Below are 18,165 nucleotides of genomic sequence, written 5' to 3'. Positions count from 1 at the left end.
GCAAATGTGAGTAGGTCAATAGGTACCGCTCCGGCGGGAAGGTAACGGCGCTCCATGCAGTCATGCCAGCCACATGACCTTGGAGGTGTCTATGGACAACGCTGGCTCTTCGGCTTAGAAATGGAGATGAGCACCACACCCCAGAGTCAGACAAGACTGGACTTAATGTCAGGGGACTGCCTCATTCCATATTCCCATTCAGTGGAAACTGTTTGTCTTCATCTTCCAATGTGCCTGAGGCAGCTTTAATCAAATCATAGAACTTCTCTATTTGGGAGGCTGATTTGGGCAACTATCTATGTTCAACCACCTCAACAAGACTTTTTAAAAAGATACTTTTAATCTCATTAAGACTTTACCTTTACCTATCATGAAATTATGGGTTTTTTCCTCGAAGTGACACCCCACTCGAGTTATGCTTGTTTTTTTGCAAGTATTGACACACCAAGCTCAAAAGGTTGCCCATCATTGCTGTATGGCCATGTTCCAGAAGCCTTTTCTCCTGATGTTTCACCTGCATCTATGGCAGGCATTCTCAGAGGTTTATATATCTGTGGAATGTCCAGGGTGGGAGAAAGAACTCTTCTCTTCTTGAGGCAAATGTGAATGTTGCAATTGGCCACCTTGATTATTTATTTATTTATATTTATTTACTGTATTTATATACCACATTTCTCACCTCTTGGGGGGGGGGGAAGAACTCATGGTGGTTTACAGTATACAAATGACAAAAAATCAATGCAAAAATTTCCTAGCTTCTTGGCGGGGGGGGGGGGGGGAACTGGATGGACCACGAGGTCTCTTCTAATTCTATGATTCTAAGCAGCCCTATGAGCGCATCTTCCTCCTCCTCCTCCTCCTCTTCCCTTCACTACGTGCAGAAAGCGCCCTCTCCTCCTCCTCCTCCTCCTCCTCCTCCTCCCTCTCTTCAGTTTCCCGCCTCGTGTCAGAAGGAGAGCCCCAAACAAAGAGGCGCCTCTTCTCCTCCCTTCGCTGCTCGGGGAGCCTTTGCAGGGAGGGAGGGAGGGAGGGAAAGGGGGGGGGGGTCCGCGAGCCCGCCCCTTTCCCCGCCTCTTAAGGAGGCTTCTCCCCACGCGGCCCGTTATAGCACGCGAGGGGCGGAGTAGCCAGGAGTCGCGCTTCTTCGGAAGGAAGGAGGCCGGAGGGGAGGGGGACGAAGGAAGGAAGGAAGGAAGGAGAGAGGAGGGAGAGGAGGAAGGAAAGATCCTGGAGTGCTTGCGTCCCATATATGCAGCAGGTATGGCTTGGGGTTTGGGGGGTGGGGGCAATCCATTGTGGTGCTCCTCCACGTGGCGAGGAGGGACGGGGATATGGACCCCCACCAAGTATGGGAAGGGGGAAGAAATGGAAGATAGTCTTATTATTTTGGGATGCTTTTACGTTTGTTTGCTGCGCCTTCCTTAGGTGTATCTACACAGGAGAATGAATGCAGTTTGGTACCACTTGTTACCGCGTGGCTGGATGCGATGGAATCCTGGGGGTTGTCCTTTCTCAATGGCTCAATGCTCTCCTCTCCTGGGGCCCTTCCACACAGCCCTAGATCCCAAAATATCCATATTATCTGAGTGTGGACTCAGGGCCCTTCCACACAGCCCTAGATCCCAAAATATCAACATTCTCTGAGTGTAGACTCAGGGCCCTTCCACACAGCCCTAGATCACAAAATATCAATATTATCTGAATGTGGACCCAGAATTTTTGTTGTTCATTCGTTCAGTCGTTTCCGACTCTTCGTGACCTCATGGACCAGCCCACGACAGAGCTCCCAGTCGGCCGTCACTTCCCCCAGCTCCTTCAGAGTCAAGCCAGTCACTTCAAGATCCCAGAATATCAAGGCAAAAAAATCCCACAATATCTGCTTTGAACTGGATTATAGAATCATAGAGTTGGAAGAGACCTCATGGGCCATCCAGCCCAACCCCCTGCCCAGAGACAGGAATATTGCATTCAAAGCACCCCCGACAGATAGCCATCCTGCCTCTGTTTAAAAGCTTCCAAAGAAGGAGCCTCCACTACACTCCGGGGCAGAGAGTTCCACTGCTGAACGGCTCTCACAGTCAGGAAGTTCTTTAAAAGCTTCCAAAGAAGGAACCTCTACCACCTTCTCTGATTGTGGACTCAGTTGAGTTGAGAGGTAACAGATAATGTGGGTTGTGGTAGTTTTTTTTTCAGGCTATATGGACATGTTCTAGAGGCATTTTCTCCTGACGTTTCGCCTGCGTCTAAGGCAAGCATCCTCAGAGGTAGTGAGATAATGTGGGATTTTCTGCCTTGATATTCTGGGTTATAGGGCTGTGTGGAGGGGCCCCTAGCTAGCAGTTTTTCTTCAGCTTTGTTAGGATGCATCTATACCTGGCCTGGGCAAACTTGGGCCCTCCAGGTGTTTTGGACTCCAACTCCCACAATTCCTAACAGCCTACCGGAATATATGGCAGTGTGGACTCAGATAATCCAGTTCAAAGCAGATATTGTGGGATTTTCTGCCTTGATATTCTGGGTGGAAGGACATTGAGATTTTACAGGGTCTTTAGTCTTCTCTAGTGAAAGAATGGTGGTCCCTCACCAAACTACGAAATCCAAGATTCCATAGCATTGAACCATGACTTAAAGTAGTGTCAAACTGCATTAATTCAACCATGTAGATGCAGATATTGATGGAATTTTGGGTTTCGAGTACAGCAATGCTCCCCCCCCCCCCCCCTATTTTGCATCCTGGAAGCTTTGAGGTCTTCTTTGTTTCAGCACGTGGTGGATAAGTGGTTCTGGGAGTTTAAATTAAATGGGGCCAGAGAGTGTTCATTTGAGATTAGCGATGGTTGCATTGGGTACTTTGTCTTGCCATGCGCAAGTGTGTGCGTCTATAAGTGTGCGTGCATTTGAGAGATAACAGGATATCTTACCTCTCTGTTGTTGTTCACATGTGTATGTGCGTCTCTGTACTTTAGTACCTCCTTTTCTGTATAGGAATCTAGCAGGCACTGGTTAGTTTTGTGAACCCTCCTCAAATGATTTGCAGTGTCAATCAAGATACTTTGATTTTATAAATTCAGTATCTTTTATCCAAAATCCTTGGGACCAGGAGTGCTTTAGATTGCAGATTTTTAATATTATACACACACACACACACATAATACTATCATATATATATTGGAACCCCTCTATATTACTATATGTACAAATCAAGATATCTTGGAGATGGGACCCAATTCTAAACATGAAATTCCTTTTTGTTTCATATACATCTTAAATACATACCTTGAAGTTAGTTTTGTACACGGTATATTTAGTGATTTTGTGCATGAAACAAAGTGTGCAAACATTGAACAGTCGGGAAGCAAAGGTGCACAGTATTGGATTTTGGAATATTTGAGAATTCTGGATTAGGGATAATCAACTAGTATAACATTTAATGTCCCATTGTACTTATAGTGCTGCCTCTTGGTGGTGATGATACAGGTAGTCCTCAAGCATAAGTGGGAGCAGGTATATTTTAAGTGTATTTCCAAGCACACACACACACACACACACACATGTATGCATGCTTTGGAAAACATAGAGAAATGTTAACACCCTTGTGGTGTTTGTTTTGTTGTCTGTGCCCCTGTTCAGAAGACTTCACCTCACCTTCTGTTCCTATGATAATTGGATTTTGAAAAATTTGGCTTGCTGTGTAAACAGAGATTGGTGATAAAGCTTCAGTGGAGACACCTTTTCCTCATGATAACACTTTCAGGGGTGAATTTCCCTCCTGAGGGGCAGATTTGCCTCACTTCCTGTTGTCTCAGCCCCTTTCTAAACTAGGAGTTGTTTGCAAGTCAAATGTTTGTAACTCGGGGACTTCCTGTATACTGTTTTAGGTTGTATGTTAAATCACAAGTCTATGCTTGTGGTGTCTCATCACCTATTGATTTGCATTTAAGTGTGTGAACATCTTTAGGAAAAGAAGAGGAGCTGTTTGATTTTTTTTCCTTGTCACAAGTGACTTGAGAAATTCCAAGTCACTTCTGGTGTGAGAGAATTGGCCATCTGCAAGGACATTGCCCAGGGGGCGCCCAACTGTTTTACCATCCTGTGGAAAACTTCTCTCATGTCTCCTCATGAGAAGCTGGAGCTGACAGACAGGAGCTCACTCTGCTCCCCAGATTTGAACCGCTGACCTTGAGGTCAGCAGTCCTGCCGGCACAAGGGTTTAACCCATTAAGCTAACCAATGATAAGTGATAAATGGCAACGTGAAGGAGAATAGTAAACATTTCCTCTCTATCCAAATGAAGCATACAGTAAGCTTCTTTATTCCTCCCTGGCAGAAGAAAAAAAAAAACATAACAGCAGGAAATAAAATATCATACAACATTTACTGCATGCTGCCCGATGAGATCATCCAGAATCTGATCGATATGGTTATGTTTCATTCTGCCAAACGTAGGACTAACCTTGTAATGTGAGATTATAAATGGAGTACTCACGACGTTCCCACGTGAATTTCTTCACTGAATGTTACAGGCAGAAATATAATATGGTGTGAGTTGGTTCTGAGCCTGAACCAGTTCTAAATAAACCAGTGGATGATTCAGTTTGGCATGCGAAGAGAGCCATCCTGGTATAGTGGCTTGAGCATTGGATTACGACTCTGGAACCAGGATTTGAATTCCTGCTCATGGTTTACCTTGCTCAAGTCACACTCTCTGCTTCTGCAGAAAGCAAAAGGAATCCCCTCTGAGGAAATCTTGTCAAGAAAACTCCCATGATAGGAGTTGCCTTGTCACTATAAGCCAGAAAGGACTTGACGGCATGCAACAACAACAAATAAAGTAAGTGGTTTGTATGTTGTGTTGTGTGAACAAGATTGTGAGGCTTCTTGCAGTTCCAGTTGTAGTAAACAAGGATTCATTACGTCTTCTCCTTGGAGAAGGATATGTAATCTTTGCGGGGAAACGTATGCTTCTTCTTGTGTGAGATTTCAAGTGTTTCAAACTGGCATATTTTGGACGCAGGGAACAAGAACATTCTCACATAATGTCCTTGCCTTGTTCACTGTGCCTTTCTTTGGTGACTCTTTGAACCTTAAGACTGCTGACACTTCGTGGCCGATGCTGAAAACATTCTTGAGTATAGAGATAACTGTGCTGAGTTGGCATGTTTTATTTTGTCTCACTATAAGCATGGTTCAGTAGGTAAGACTGTGTAATCAGTTGGTAATACTAGGTTCTGTCTTCGTTATTTTGAGAGGAAGATTTTCATGGACCTCTTCAAATAAAGTTTGGCAACTCTGCAATCTTGAATTGGGCCCTTTGTCATTGCTGTCTCAGTACTAGATGGCAACACTATTACAGAGATATTCAAGTTTGCGTATTTTCAGAAAGCCACGTGGTTTAACAGGCATGTCTTGCAGCAGGACAAGGTTTTTGCTTCTTCAGTGGCGTGAGCTGCTCTTTCCTGTCTGATAGTTCCTCCCTTCTCTCTAGAAAGTGAAAAAGATCTACATGAGCAGCATTTTGTAAGACATGCTGGTATTCCTCTGTGTTGCAATGCTCATCTATTTAACTATTTGAGTATATATTGTTATGGCCATCACTTGTTGCATCTGATCGGTTGTCTATGTTTAAAGCAGCTTTGACAACAGTATTTCAGAGAGCTATGGAAAATATAATTTCACTATCACTGTGGTTATTATGTTGCATTTTGAATGCCATGCAACTGGGTGTCTTCTATAAAGTATTAGCGGTCCTCTGCCACACGTTGCTGTGGCCCAATCTGGTGATCTGGAAAATAAAGTAATGAGAAAATGTTGGTTTCTAATATATGTAATGTCTTTATGCTTGTGGATAAACAGTATTTCTTGCTGTTTCTTTGCCGTTGTTTATGGGGAGAGTGTCTGGTTTGCCTACTCTGGGACATGCAACACATCATTGCCCTGCTTTAAGGGTCCCTTTCAAATCTTTGATACTGCATCTGTCATATACATATTTTTTTTGTGTGTGGCAGGATGGCCCTTTGTCAGGAGGGCTTTGATTATGTTTTCTTGCCCTGGTGAAGGGAGTTGGACTGAATGGTGTTAAGGCAGAATTTTCAACCTGGGAAGTCAAGACCCCAGGGGAGGGTCACAAGGGGATGTCAGAAAGGTCACCAAAGACCACCAGAAAACACAGAATTTTCTGTTGGTCATGGGGGTTCTGTGTGGGATATTTGGCCCAATTCCATCATTGGTGGGGTTCAGAATGCTCCTTGATTGTAGGTGAACTATAAATCTCAGTAACTACAACTCCCAAATGTCAAGGTCTATTTCCCTCAAACTCCATCTGTGTTCATATTTGGGCATATTGAGTGCTTGTGCCAAGTTTGGTCCAGATCCATCATTGTTTGAGTCCACAGTGCTCTCTGGATATAGGTGAACTACAACTCCCAAACTGAAGGTCAATGCCCACCAAACCCTTCCAGTATTTTCTGTTGGTCATGGGAGTTCTGTGTGCCAAGTTTGGTTCAATTCCATCGTTGATGGAGTTCAGAATGCTCTTTGATTATAGGTGAACTATAAATCCCAGCAACTACATCTCCCAAATTACAAATGCATAAATTTTTGAGTGATGGTCACTCCTTGTGTAGTGAGACGTTTTGTTGCCAAATTTGGTGTGATTTCGTTCACTGGTTATTTTGTTTTTAAGGTACTCATTATGCACAGTGCCTTTTTATAGAAGAAAATTTCTAGGATAAGACACCCAGTATATTTACAGAAATTGTACATTGATCTCCCACTGGACTTTGAAAGACTACATCCCCTCTTTGGGACATGGGGACAGTTTCACTATGTTTTTGTCTTCCCTGTTCTGTTTTAGGCTCTTTGGAATCCTTAAATTTGCTAGAAAGTTAAAAAAAAGGAACTCGTTTTCTCAAAGTGAGTGAGGGATTGGCTGCTTCCCCATTCCTTTAAAAAATGTGCTAAATTATTTGGTAACTATTTTTACACTATTTGGTAACTATTTTTACAGGACAAGGTTTTGTGGTAGCTGCCAGTGAATAAAATGGGTTGATTTGCTTTGAACAGCTTTAAAGCTTCTGTTTGATATTTCCAATAATGTTTCTAGCACTTTGATTAGAGGTGTATTCATGTTAAGATACATTTAAATTCCTGTAGTTGTATATAACAGCTATAATGCAATCCCTTTGCATGTTTCATTCCGACAAGGTTTCACTGATTCAGGGAAGCTTAATAGTTTCTAGCAGAGATTGTTGGCGCTATCCTAGGCCCCTTCCACACTACTGAATACAATCCCACATTATCTGCTTTGAACTGGAATATATGGCAGTGTAGACTTAGATACTACATTAGGATACATTAGATAACCCAGTTCAAAGCAGATATTGTGGGATTTTCTGCCTTAATATTCTGGGTTATATGGCTGTGTGGAAGGGCCCCTAATTAGAGGTAAATTGATCCTGGATTACAGAAGTAAAATTTGTTCTCTAGTTCTGTTTAGTATCATTTGGTTTTTTCACATAGTACTTCTTGGCTGTTGAAGCTGAGTTTGTAAGGGCAGTGCATTTTGCCTGATAAACAGCATCCCCCCCCCAAATATTCCCCTGATAGTATTATATAGGTAGTTTCCTGTGCCTATTTTGGGATTAGTATCTTCTTTTTAAATATTTCCTCTCCCCATAAGTAATGTCACATTTCAGTGGTATCAATTTACTAGCACATCCATTCCACTGAGACATTATGCTAAGAAAGGAAAATTTAAAATACAGTATGCTACCCCTTATCCACAGATTTGCAATTCACAATTTTGCTTATCCACACTCCCAAAAAGATCTGTTCCTCCAGGGCCTCTCTAAGTCATCCGGTATAATTCTATGGCTTGTTTACTGCCCAGGTATAGTCAAAATGGTGGTGCAGCGAGTTAAACAGCTGAGCTTGTTGACGGTTTGAATGTGGGGAGTGGGGTGAGCTCTTGCTGTTAGGCCCAGCTTCTGCCAGCCTAGCAGTTCGAAAACATGCAAATGTGAGTAAATCAAGAAGTCCTACTTCTGCGGGAAGGTAACAGCGCGCCATGCAGTCATGCCAGCCACATGACTTTGGAGGCATCTATGCACAGTGTCGGCTCTTCAGCTTGGAAATGGAGATGGGCACCACCACCCCTCCCAGAGTCGGGCATGACTACGCTTAATGTCAAGGAAAATCTTTACTTTTTTAAGTCAATATATAGAATTAACTGTATGCACAGGTATGTGTCTTGGAACATATCCCCCATGAATATGGAGATCATACTGTGTGATCTTTGCTAAAGTTCTGTGGGATAATGTATTAGTCTTATGTAGAGTGGGCCCACTGACTCAGTGGGATTTGTGTAAATTTTAATTCAGCATTCAGCAGTTGATACAGCGGGACTTCTCTGGGTGAAATCAGAAATTGGACTTAGGTCTTAGTGAGATGTCTTCACTGAAAATATGTGCTTGGGTAAAACTAATAGAACAAAGAAACCATAATAACCAGGAAGAAGGGCATGGAAACTGATCAGGCTGCTCATGGGAAGATCTGTAGAGAAACACTATTGAGCTAGATCACTATAGACAGTGAGGATGAATCTCCGTATACTTGAACCCTTGTATCTATGGATTCAACCATAAACAGCTTGATTTTTTTAAAACCCAAAATTTTAAAAAAAATCAACCAGGTTTTGCTGTTTTATATAAGGGACACAATTTACTAGGCCATTATGAATAATATGACTTGAGCACCCTCAAATGTTAGTATCCATGAAGAGGGAGGAAGATGTCCACCATTTGTAGGGAGAGGAGCTTACTGCTTTTTCTCTATACTAATTTCTTGATGAATGCTGTCCCATATGTATGTGGTTAGCAAGGGGAAAGCAGATTTGGCCATTATCATCTCATTGTGAAACAGGAAAGAGTTAGATCTCATTCTCTTAATCCAAAACTGTTCTCCAAAGTATCTATTTGCAAATGTTTTCAGAAATCAGGGGCATTTCATGTTCCACTCCATTGCTGCATCTAACTTGACCCTTAGTAATAGTTAAGGAAATGAGGTATAGACTGGATTACCACCTTGCACTACTACAATCGTCCCTTCTGCCTATTTTTGATGCTTTCATGTGACTTGGATTTAACAGGAATTACTCGTTTTCTTTCAACATGGCATTGTTTTAAATTAGAAGTTTAGTGATTTCATAGTCACCTATATGCAACATGAACAGTCATTTCTGAGAACAACAACTATTTCTTCCTACTCTTGCATCATTCACAATAGTTCAAACTGACATTTTGTATTTATTTGAGTGAAACTTTGCTTTGCGATAGAAATCCTCAAGGAAAGCTTTTTGCTCCTTACTGGGCATTATCCTTGAATCTTGTGCTCGTACAATCTAGAGCTGCTAATGGATTAATGTCTTTAACTCAGAGCTGTTTTGATCTTAACTACTTAACTGAATACTAACATCCTGCAGTGATTTTATGTAACACTTTTGCAGCCCCAGTTGTGTAGTTCACTTTCACGTAATGTGGCACATAAAAAACAATATGGTAGTGCTACTGCAACTAGTCGGCGTTCAACATCATTCAAGCTGCTTTCATGTCCATTTACTGATTAAACATTCAAAGATTAGGGTTGCAGAAGAAATTGATTATTTTGACCAGAGTGACAGACAGTTTAGCCAACATAATTTGCACACAGGAAAAATACACAGTTATGCTCTCTAGAACATAACTGTGCACAGTATATGTTAGCTATCAGATGAAGGCAAATTCCTTCTTAATTGTAGGCTGCAGTCTATGCACATTTATGTGATCATCAGACACATTTCTGAGCAGATATAGGTAGGACAGTGTCTCTGCATTTTCTTGAGGCTTGCCTTCTTAGAATCCAGGAGTCAGCTTTGCACATAACTGTGAGTTTGGGGAAAACTTTCAGGTATGAGGGTGACTAAATACCTAGTTTTAATTATTCTTAGGATGCACAATTGAGTCTTAATGGCTCCTGCCCTCTGACCCTTTCTTGGTCCCATCTGCCCTGTGCTACATAATTTATTTGCACAGGACTTTGTAGGAATGTTTGTTTCTACTTCCAGCAGTAGCTACTGTGCTGCAATAGGATTTCCTTATTAATGGCACATGTCCTTTGCACGGCACAAAGATCCTAATGCTCAGCAGAGCATAGGATTATGTTTGAAGAAAGGTAATGGATTTGTCTGCTTGACCACTGAATAATTTAGACTTTAGGATTGACACTATCTATTCTGAAGACCATCCTGATTTTGCAGATTCCCATATGTACCATGTTAAATAGTGAAGAATAGAGGCATCACACTGGCAATGAAGATCTGCATAGTTAAAGCAATGGTATTCCCCATAGTAAGCTATGGATGGGAGAGTTGGACCATAAGGAAGGCTGAGCAAAGGAAGATGGATGTGTTTGAACTGTGGTGCTGGAAGAAAATTCTGAGAGTGCCATGGACTGCAAGAAGATCAAACCAGTCCATATTCCAGGAAATAATGCCCAACTGTTCACTGGAGGGAAGGATATTAGAGGCAAAGTTGAAGTACTTTGGCCACATAATGAGAGGACAGGAAAGCTTGCAGAAGATAATGATGCTGGGGAAAACGGAAGGAAAAAGGAAGAGGGGCCGATCAAAGGCAAGGTGAATGGAGGATGGTATCCTTGAAGTGACTGGCTTGACCTTGAAGACGCTGGGTGTAGCGACAGCTGACAGTGAGCTCTGGTGTGGGCTGGTTCATGAGGTCATAAAGAGTCAGAAACGACTGAATGAATAAACAATAACATGTTGTTAAACTAAATCTCCCAAATTTAGGATGAGCACTCTTTGCGTTGCAGAAGCTTTTATTAAAAAAAAACCAACTGACCATAGGAAAATTGCTCCACAAATAAGACTGCAATTTTTCCTGGTATTGGAGACCTGAATGTTTAAAAAGTTTATTTATTTATTTAAAAACTCAAATAAAGTAGTTCTGAAAATTCTAGCAATGCCCCCAAAATTGTATGATAATGTGTATTTTAAAAACCCAGACTATACATTGTATGTAATGTAATTATTTTGGGCTGTGGCAGAATAGGCAGCAGTGCTGGTGGTAGAGGCCAGGTTTCATCCTAGTAACCTTTATTATTATTATTATTATTATTATTATTATTAATTAACTTTATTTCTACCTCACTAGCATCTCCCGAAGGCCTAGACCTCAAAACACAACACAACAATACAACACCTAAAGCAAATTAAAAACAGTTAAAGCAATATTAACAACAATCAATAAACAATACATCAAGACACTATAAAACTGGGCCGGGCCAGAGTAGTGGGTACAAGATTAAAAGTGCTGATGTGATAGGAGGTATGTAGGATTATAGGGTAAGTGCAGTGTGCAGTGTGCAGCAATCTTAGTTCTACTAAAGTGCTTCTGGGACTTGGTATTGGAGATTCCTAATCTGGGAAGGCACATTGGAGCAGCCAGGTCTTCAAGTTCTTTCTAAAGACTGCCAGTGTAGGGGCCTGTCTAAGATCTTTTGGGAGGGTGTTCCAGAGTCGGGGGGCCACCACAGTAAAGGCTTTCAGAGGCTCACAGTGACGTGTTGTGTCTGAACTGGAAATTATGTTACGCACTTTTAAATTTTGGTTGACAAATCAGCCCTTTTTTGTCTTAAGGAGAGAAGCTGTGGGATTGACAATAGTGTGAACTGCTTCATGTTTATGACAACTTGACAGTTTTTTGTTGTTTTGTCCTGGTTTAGCTAAAAAAAAATATCTGAAAGTTTGGAGGGGTTGGGAATTCTTTGAAGAGGCTGAAGGTGATGTACATGGACTTCACTCTGTGTGGCCAATGGTCAAGTTGGGAAGAGCTGTCCTAGAAGTTCAGCCAAAAATAGTATTAAGCCGATGCTGATTGCGTGGGAATTCACTTTGGCCTTTAAAAGTTTACAGAAGAGCAGTGTTTGAAATTAGGCATCTCTGAATTTTTATGAGCAGTGAGATTCTTGCTAGTTTATTGCAGCATTGTACATCAACTGAAATATGATAAACCATATGTACTTGTATATTCATCAACATCATGTATAAATCGAGGGCAGGGTTCTGGGCCAAAATTAGGATTTTGATGTGATCCATGGATAAGTGAAGAGTCCATTCCCCAGAGAACGAAAAACATCATTGTTGCCTCAGTGGGCCAATGCTGCTGCCATTTTTCTGCCCAGTATTCAAAAAGGCCAGAATCTGTGCCACAGTGAAGAGAGTAGAGAGGGTCAAAGCTTCTCCTATGATGGACCAAGATCTCGCCTTTCATCACTCTACTCAGAGAATGGGATAGTCTTTTTTATTATATAAGAGTTAGGTATTGTATGTATATACATTGATCTGTGGATAAGTTAGTCCAGTTTTTTTGTGTTGATTTCTTAATTAAAATTTCTAGACTTACATATGAGCATATACAATAGTTTCTAGTAGGTTATTTATTATTATTTTTTAACTCCGCCCTTCTCATCCCAAAGGGAACTCAGAGTGGCTTTACATATAGGCAACAATTTAATGCCATAAAAACAACATACAATTAAAATAAATATTTACATTAAAACCACAAATTAAAACATTTACATTACATCAACTATTAAAACCACACCGCCCACAGTCATAATCTGGAGCTATTCCAGTAGTCATTGCACATGCTCCATATCCATTTATTGCTCTAAAATTATTCTCTGAAGGCTTGGTCCCAAAGCCACATTTTCACTTTCTTTCTGAAGTCCAGGAGGGAGGGGGCTAATCTAATATCATTGGAGAGGGAGTTCCATAGCCGATGGGCCACCACTGAGAAGGCCCTGTGTCTCATCACCACTAACCGTGCCTGTGAAGTAGGTGGGATGGTTCATAGAGGGAGATACAGTCAGAAAGGTAAGCTAGGCCAGAACCATTAGAGCTTTATAGGCTAAAGCCAGCACTTTGAATTGTGCTCTATAGCAGTCTGGCAGACAGTGCAGCTGATGTAAGAAGGGGGATGCATGCTCCCTGTATGTCACTCCAGTGAGGAACCTGAGTGCTGCCCGATGGACCTTCCAAACAGTCTTCAAGGGCAACCCCATGTAGAGTTTCTTGCAGTAGTCTATTTGGGATGTAACAAGAGTGTGGACTAATGTGGCCAAGACTGACTTCCCAAGGTAGATTATTTGGAACTGATAGAAGAAGACCAGAGTACTCCAGTCTTCTCCACAATTCACATTTCCGTGAGGGAAATGTCGAAGAGAGCATCCTTCCTTAGGCAGCCATCTTTTCTGTGATAGCTACCAAAGAGAAAAAGGCCCTCTGGCCTCACCTTCATAGACGTCCATTCACTTGCTTCCACCTATTGTTGCTTGAGGCTACCAGACAAGTGCTTAAATCGAGAAATGTGCTAACTGTTCCATACATTATTTACTTTCTTCTGAGATTAGGAAGAAAATAAGAATTTATTGTAATCCTGTATTGAATTTATTTTTAAATAACGATCCATCTTGCTGCATCAATTTTGGGGATGAGTTTTATTGCCCTTTCATTTGGCTGTGGTGTTAATGTTTCTGTTTTATGATTCTAAAGGTAATCTAATACTAATGCTGATGTTCTGATATTTCATCATTTCATGAATGAAATCACCATTTAATGAAAATATAAGAACTTCTGCTATTCCAGAATATTTGCTCCAAATTGCTTACAAGATATATAAAGAATAAACACAATTAGAATTAGAATACATATACAATTAGTTAAAATTATCAGCAAAGATGGCAATATAAAGATCCAAAATATTTACTTGTCAGGAATACAAGTAAGTACAATATAACCTCCATATCTGTATGTGAAACATCCCTGAATTTATTATAGAAAAAGAAGTCAATGAAAGATAATGCACCTTATTTAAGTGAATGACTGCCGTTGGTGAAATCATACCATATAATTGCCTAGAGCAGTGGTTCTCAACATGTGGGTCCCCAGGTGTTTTGGCCTACAACTCCCAGAAATCCCAGCCAGTTTACCAACTGTTAGGATTTGTGGGAATTGAAGGCCAAAACATCTGGGGGATTCACAGATTGAGAACCCCTGGCCTAGAATATATAGACCGTTCCTAGATGCAGGTAGTTAAATTGCAGGTGCTGGTCTTGTGGGTATCAGGGTCATACTGTAACAGCAAATAAAATAAATTAAGTAATGGAGCAAAAGCAAATGCTTCTCTTAAGCAGCAGGTCTTGTTTCATTTAAAATATGGCTCTTGTTTGCTGCAGATGATTCAGCTGAGGCTGTCTCAATTCTTGGCTGGCTGTGCTGTTATTGCAAGCCATATGTGCTGCATCACCACTCAAGCTTTTAGGTAGGATCAAGACATTGGAGGAGATTTTATCTTAGAATCATAGAACCAAAGAGTTGGAAGAGACCTCATGGGCCATCCAGTCCAACCCCCTGCCAAGAAGCAGGAATATTGCATTCAAAGCACCCCTGACAGATGGCCATCCAGCATCTCTTTAAAAGCTTCAAAAGAAGGAGCCTCCACCACATTCCAGGGCAGGGAGTTCCACTGCTGAACGGTTCTCACAGTCAGAAAGTTCTTCCTAATGTTCAGATGGAATCTCCTTTCTTGTAGTTTGAAGCCATTGTTCCGCGTCCTAGTCTCCAAGGAAGCAGAAAACAAGCTTGCTCCCTCCTCCCTGTGACTTCCTCTCACATATTTATTCATGGCTATCATATCTCCTCTCAGCCTTCTCTTCTTCAGGCCAAACATGCCCAGCTCTTTACGCCGCTCCTCATAGGGCTTGTTCTCCAGACCCTTGATCATTTTAGTCGTCCTCCTCTGGACACCTTCCAGCTTGTCAACATCTCTCTTCAATTGTGGTGCCCAGAATTGGACACAATATTCCAGGTGTGGTCTAACCAAGGCAGAATAGAGGGGTAGCATTACTTCCCTAGATCTAGACACTATGCTCCTATTGATGCAGGCCAAAATTCCATTTACTAATTTAGATTTCTGTCTGTGTCTGCTTGAAAAGTTCTCTCATACATGTATCCATGTCCATGTCCCCAGAAGCCATGTCTTTAGGCCCATCATTTTCCTCAGCCCAACCTATGTTGCACTGTTGTGAAGATAACTTAGAAAAAAGAAAGCCTGCTTTGAGTTCATTAGAGGAAAGAAGATACAATTATGTAGAATAAATGATGAAATTTACAGTTTTTATCCATCCCTTCAAAACTACTTTCTGGTTGCTATAGAAAACAAGGAACTGTATCAGAGGATGCGTGGAGTTCAGCTCAGGTGAATGAGGACAGTGGGCTGTATTCTTCTGTACTAAGGGCTCAGCATACAAATGGAAAGAAGCCCCATTTTTTTTCCATGGCCTGCATGGAAACATGGGAAACTGGACAGGGATTTGTGTTCTTAGTTCCCTCCTCCATTGGCACTCAGTAGAGTAGCAGAAAATTTGCTACCTGCTATGTTCCTCCCTCTGGTAGTCTACTACATTTCCATACTGAGACATATAGGTGGAAGCAAGAAATACTCAAATCTCATTTTTCAGCTTAGTGCATTTCTGGTTTACACATTTTTTCTAGTGGCTTGTTGACTGGTAAATAGATGGACAAAATGCTTCATCCATCTTCTAGTAGCTCATAGTAAGCATAAAAACCTGGTTATTTCCCCAGGTTTATAAGTTATGGATTCTTGTATATATTTGGCCATAAACTATCCTTATCTTTTCAGTACCACACTGAAAGCATAAATTCTACTCCCTTTCATCCAGTATGAACAATTCCTGTTTGCGGTAGAAAGTTTTGCTTGTTCTGTGTTGTACTTTGATCTTAAAATCGTGCTGACTTACCAGAGCAGCTACAGTGATGATTCAGAGTAAAATACCCCAATATATCTGGACAAAAGCCTATGCAGACATTTTAAAGTTTTATTAGATGGTGATTTCTTTCCCCTTAAGATGTTTCATATCTTTAATATAAGTGTACCTCATCTAACAAAGTACATTAGGTTTCTTTAAGACAGAGGCAGAATTGTGGAAAGAATAGGTTCTTACATCACACAAACACACAAAAGAGTTTTTAACATGTTTTCGTGAACTTGTGAAATGAAACAGCCAGGACAAGTAAGCTTTACGTAAGAATACAGAATTACGTCAACACTTCTAGAGATCAATGCTTTTTCCAAGATACAGCCAGGGATCCTTTTTTTTCTTTTGCCAATCTCTACTTTTATTATGATTTACATTTTGGTGACCAGACTTAAAAAACACATTTAAAAAGACCAGATCTTTTTTAGTGTCCTGGGAGTTGCTGGTGAGTCAGACTTACCTGCTCTCCCACTTTACACACTGTTTTGCTGCTGTTAACGCATACTCAAGAAGGGATTCAGGACGCAGCTGCTGTTTACTTTTTCTGTTGTAGGCTGACACACAGTTATAAGAGAATAAGGTAGAGCAGAATCCCATTCTTTCCCAGCTCAAGGTGTATTTTGATGGTCACTGAAGCCCTCTTTTGCCAACTTCCCAGTGTCAATGGTGCTTTAAAAAACCTTCTAGCTAGCTGGAAGGAAAATAGCAAAGGGAGCTGGAAAGTTCTTTCTCAGATGATAAACTAAAGCACTGTAATAGTTTTAACACAGTTCTTGTTCATCTATAGGATTACAGACTATCGAAAGGTCTCTTGAAATAAAACCTGGGACAATGTGGTGAGAAGATGGTGGATCCAGACAGGCCTTTCTCCCAGGGGAATCCGCTTTTTAAAAATGTGGATCTTCCTGGGAGCCTGTGCACACTTTCTGGAGTGGGTGTCCAGATGCTCTTGCGGGACTGGCCTGTGAGAACATCTGGAGGCCTTACTGCTCTCCCCCGAAGCCCCCAGACCCCTTTGGAAATTAAAGAAAACTTACCTGGTCTCCATTACACTTTTTGGGCAGCTCTCCTGGCACGTAGAAATGACATGCCAGGATTTTCCGCTCCCCGCTCTCCTGGCGCGTAATTTCTATGCACCGGAAGAGCTACTCCAAGACTGTAATGGAGGCCAGGTAAGTTTTCTTTACTTTTCAAAGGGATTTGGGGATTTAGTCTGGAAAACTGTGGGAATGGTGTCTGGAATACAGTGCATACACTGGAAATAGTGGGTTTATCTCACACCTTCCAAGAATGCGTGGAATAAATCCACTATCTAATTAATTTGCTACAAACCAGGGTTTTCCCTGTAGCGAATTAATTCGGGACTGCGGGAGTTACCGCAATAAAGGTTGTGTCTGGACGGGCCCTTTGAAATGGACAAAGAAACCATTAAGTAGACTGAATCCATTTGAGTGGACTTTCTTCCAAATTGCATGATTTGTACTGCCGCCTGAGATGCACACTTTTAAAAGTCATGTAAACATGTTCAGGATATGAAATAAAAGAAATGTGTAACATTGATACATCAAAAAAAAAAAAACCCAAATATTGCTGTTGAATGTTGCAGCCACCTGGATCGTGTGACATATTCTGTAAATGGACTGAATCAGCTGAATTGCTTTCTGCGTGTATTATGGGTTGTTAGAGGGTAAGAGCAGGGATCGCTCTACCTGTGTGGTATTTCATGTGCTATGGGTAGTCTTGAAAAATAGTACCGCTAAGTCACAAAAATCAATTTACTCTTGATTCTTTTTTTTTGAGACAGTTAAATAAAATCTTTAACAGTGTCTCTTAACACAAAACAGAAGTATTCAAAGGTCTCTGGTTGGTTCTTCTGTTGCTTTGTTATCTCATTGCCCAAAGCTTCTCCATCATAATAATCAGCTCCCTTAGATATCTTATAAATAAGTTTTGCCAAATTTGCTTGTTTGCTTTTACAAAGAGATTATTTGGAGATACTGCCTTTGGCCATAAGAACGTTAAAAGGGATCATCATGTTGGTGTATTTGAACTACAAATCTGGAGTGACCTAAAGGTTTTCTAATCTAGTTCCATGTACTTAGAATGGATTATAAAATCTCATTGACTGGATGAGGGCCAATGAACAAGTGAATCTTGATTGGAGGGCACTGAGTAAATGCATTGGAGAAAAGCCATTACCGGTTGTTCTGTTGCACTGTTTTGTTTTTTGTTCACAGCAGGTTTGTAGCTTCAGGATGCAGTTAGATCCAATTT

General features: G+C 41.2%; 1 protein-coding gene across 2 annotated transcripts in view; it reads left to right on the top strand.

The window, feature by feature from the left end:
• Positions 1 to 1,089: 1,089 nt before the first annotated feature.
• SLC16A1 (solute carrier family 16 member 1) overlaps positions 1,090 to 18,165 on the top strand; it is a 37,835-nt gene continuing 20,759 nt past the window's right edge. Inside the window, exon 1 of one of the 2 annotated variants that reach the window (XM_060772624.2) lies at positions 1,090 to 1,258. The gene's annotated coding sequence lies outside the window, so the exon portion shown is untranslated. Of the gene's footprint in view, positions 1,259 to 2,132; positions 2,156 to 18,165 lie in introns of those variants that run through there. The other variant, XM_067468085.1, reaches the window with a different exon arrangement.

This window comes from Anolis sagrei, chromosome 4 (assembly GCF_037176765.1).
Source record: "Anolis sagrei isolate rAnoSag1 chromosome 4, rAnoSag1.mat, whole genome shotgun sequence".
NCBI classification, from domain to species: Eukaryota; Metazoa; Chordata; class Lepidosauria; order Squamata; family Dactyloidae; genus Anolis; species Anolis sagrei.
This window is presented reverse-complemented; position numbering and strand designations above follow the sequence as displayed.